The following is a 4402-nucleotide window of genomic DNA, read 5'->3' as shown; positions in this document are numbered from 1 at the left end:
TAAAGGTAACTTATGAAAGTTATCTAGTTTAATATAAATATTGCCATGTGATGTAACACCCCTCGCCCGTATCCGATACCGGGACTGGGTTCGAGGTGCTACAGGACTTAACTCAAGCAATCACATATAAAACTAAACCATAAAATTTTGTTTAACTTGAATCTTCTCGGTTACATACTTTATATCCTTTAAATGGGCTCACGAGGACCAAAACATAAATTAAAAATAGTTTGGGACTAAATCGGGAGCTTAAGAAAAACTTGGGAATATTTCATGCCCTAAGGTTCCACACGCCCGTGTGGCTGGGGACACGCCTATGCTCTTAGCCCGATTGTAATACTGACCTCTCAACACGGCCATGGCACGCACCCGTGTGGCCTACCCGTGTTCAGTATTGTCTTTTAAAGATAACCTAAGCACACGCCTGTATGGCTTGCTCGTGTTCAACACCGACCTAGAATTTTCAATGCAGAGGACACACGGCCATAGCACACACCCATGGGAGTGAGCTATGTGTCACACACAGCCTAGACACACGCCCGTGTGCCCAACCATGTGGACCCTAATAGGCTATTTTCCAAGCCTTTGGTCACCCTTTTTACTACTTGTACTTAATGGTTACCAAATACCAGGAAAAACTTAATTATACTCTTAGGAGAGCTCTTTGCAAAGCTTATTGCATTGGAAACCTCATATCTTTGGTTTCATGCATGCTAGATTATTATTCCTATCTTGTATTTATGGGTTTCTATGTTAATATAACGCATTCAAAATTTGGCTCGTTCTTATGACTCATTGCCAACTATGATAAGCCATCATATGTAAAAACAAGCAAATATAGAATTGTAGGTCATAGCCTACGTCAAAATAAGCCAATTCCTATGGCCATATACAAAAAGATAGGTACATCTTTACATGCCTTTCCTTGGGAAATCAAATGACACATATAACAGCATACTCAAAACCCTATACTTGCCATTGAACAAAATAGAAATGTCTTTATACCAAAGCTGTCCCATTTGATAGTGTGTCGGCTCTCCAACCGTCTTTTAATCCTCACAAGTCCTAGAGCTCTGAAAAATAGGGAAATGAGAGGGGTAAGCATTTACATGCTTAGTAAGCTCAAATAACTAGAAAGTAAACTTACCTAGTAATTAGCATACATCCATAATAGATAAGGAAACCAACAAGTATGAAATGGTTCCCTATCACATGCACTCAACCAATGAGTTAGCCACATAATAAAGCATCATGTAACTTATCTTAGATGAGCTCATCACTCAGTATCTCATTTTACGCATATATCTTATGATAATCCCGTTGAGTTTCTAGGAAATCTAGATGGAGTGTCCATTAACCCTCAATTCATATAAATGATCATTTCAGATATGCACTCCCACGAACCTCACATTTTATAGCGGGATTACCAGTCCAGGCTAAATCCCCCATTTTACAAACTCATAAGGTGATGTCGGGATTTCTAGTCCAGGTTAAATCCCTTATTACGACAAACACTCTTAATGAGCTCAGATCTGAATTACCAGTCCAGGCTAAATTCAGACCCTTGTCAGATTACCCGTCCAAGCTAAATCCATAATGCACATGTATTCTTCAGGAGGCTTGATCATTCAAGGAACACACGTTCGGGCTAGATCCTTCCTATACTTAAGATCAATGATTACCCATCCTGGCTAAATCCTTACTGCAACACATGCAAGATCTCAATTCACATGTCGCTTATGGTTTATCCATCGAATTCCCTTTTTAACCTCAACCGGGACATTTATCAACATGTCATTAATAAAGATGCATTTCATGTCATCAATAAATGCAACTATCATACATTTATAAATCATACAATTATGCATATTATAAGTTTACTTTAAGTCATTTGAACTTACCTGGAAATCGTTTCGGTTATGTGTTTCGGTTATTCCGAAACCTTTCGTTTTCCTCGATCGACCTCCAGAATTTGTTCCTTCGGGTCTATAACAACAAAATTTAATCATTAACACTCCACATTATACATTTCAAGCCTAAATTCCAACCCCGCTCCAAATAACCGTTTTGCCCTTAACCTTTCACATTTTTACGATTTAGTCCCTAGGGTCGTATAATGAAACACATGCAATTTCTATCTTACCCAAGCCTAGCCGAACATTTTTCTCTCTTAAGACAGCCCACATTTTCCATTATTTTCACATTTCTACCACACATTTTACAACTTTTGCAAAGTAGTCCCTATAAGGGTTTTTCTTCATGAAAATCACCTAGGAAAATATGTTTAACACACATTCATCTTTCATTTCCCTCCATAATCAATCATAATACAAGTAACTCATGCATGGGTAAATTTTTAAGCATGAACCCTAGCATGAAATATGGGTAAAAATGGAGAGAGCAAGCTACCGGGATTTCAAAAATACAAAGAACATTAAAAACGGGGCTTGGGAGCACTTACTATTGAGCTTAAAATGTTAAAAACCCTAGCTTATGGAGCTCTAGGAATTTCGGCAGCTATGGGGAAGAAGATGACTGATTTTGGCTTTCTTTTTCCCATTTTATTTCATTAAAATGCCAAATGACCAAAATACCCTTAAGCCATTTCTTTAAAATTTCATCCATGCAAGCCCATTTTTGTCCAAAAACCTAGAAATTGGGCAAATTTCTCTCCAAGACCTACTAATTTATAATCTAAAGCAATTTCATACAAATTGCTTCTAGAATCCAGGTTTTGCAATTTATTCAATTTAGTCCCTAATTTCCAATTAGACATTATTCAAAGTATTTCTTCATGAAATTTTAACACATGCATATTCTCATATCTTGGCCTCACAATAATCATAAAATAAATATTTTCATGTCGGATTTGTGGTCCCAAAACCATTATTCTGACTAGGCCCTATTTTGGGATGTTATATTTCTCCCCTCTTAGGGACTTTCATCCTCGAAAGTCTTACTAGAAAACAGATTTGGATATTGGCTTCTCATGGTTTCTTCCGGCTCCCATGTAGCCTCTTCCACACCATGTCGATGCCATAAAACTTTTACTAAAGCCACATCTTTATTCCTCAACAGTTTAATCTCACGGGCTAAAATCTTAACCGGTTCCTCTCCATAGGTCATGTTCGGTCGAATTTCAACCTTAGTCGGCGAAATCACATGAGAGTGGTCTGATTGATATCATCTTAACTTGGATACATGGAACACATCATGAATCTTTTCCAGTTCGGGTGGCAATGCCAAATGATAGGCTAACGGTCCAACTCTTTCGGCAATCTCGTACGGTCCGATAAATCGTGGACTTAGTTTACCTTTCCGACCAAATCTCAACACCTTTTTCCACGAAGATACTTTCAAGAATACTTTATCTCCAACTTGAAATTCAATTTCTTTTCTTTTCAGATCAGCATAAGACTTTTTCCTATCCGATGATGCCTTTAAACAGTTACGAATCACTTTAACCTTTTTTTCAGTTTCATTGATTAGATCAACTCCGTGAATCTGGCTCTTCTTGAGTTCTGTCTAATACAACAGAGTTCGGCACTTTCAGCCATACAAGGCCTCATAAGGTGCCATCTTCAAACTTGTTTGAAAACTATTGTTGTAGGCAAATTCTACCAACGGTAAATATTTTTCCCAGCTACCTTGAAATTTGAGGATGCAACAACGCAACATGTCCTCGAGAATCTGAATCATCCGCTTAGACTGACCATCAGTCTAAGGGTGAAAAGCTGTGCTAAAGCTCAACTTTATATCCAATGCTTCTTGTAACTTCTTCCAAAATCTCAAAGTAAACCTCGGGTTTCTGTCTGAAATAATTGACAGTGGCACTCCGTGCAATCTTACTATCTCAGAAACATACAAATTGGCCAATCTATCAAGGGAATAATTTGTCCTTACCGGGATAAAATGAGCCGACTTTGTCAATTTATCCACTACGACCCATATGGCATCATTCTTTTTTGGAGTTAATGGCAATCCTGTCATGAAATCCATGGTAATTCTATCCCATTTCCATTCGGGGACTATCACTAGCTGTAACAACCCTGAAGGCACTTGATGTTTAACTTTAACTTGCTGACATACTAGGCCTTTTGATAGAAATTCAGAAATATCTCTTTTCATGCCGTTCCACCAGTATATCTTCTTCAAATCGTTGTACGTCTTGGTACTTCCCGGGTGAATAGACAAACGACTGTCATGTGCTTCTTGCAAAATCTTTCGAATAAGCTCATTGTCTTTGGGTACACAAACCCTATCTCTGAACATCAAACATCCATCAGAACCAATTCAAAAATCTGATTCAATATTTGACTCACATTGAGTCCTTTTTTCTTGCAAGTCAACATCATTAGTTTGCACATTGAAGATTTCCTGAAAGAATATTGGCCTAGCCTCT

The sequence above is a fragment of the Gossypium arboreum genome, chromosome 3 (assembly GCF_025698485.1).
Source record: "Gossypium arboreum isolate Shixiya-1 chromosome 3, ASM2569848v2, whole genome shotgun sequence".
Classification (NCBI taxonomy): Eukaryota; Viridiplantae; Streptophyta; class Magnoliopsida; order Malvales; family Malvaceae; genus Gossypium; species Gossypium arboreum.
Note: the sequence above shows the minus strand (reverse complement) of the source record.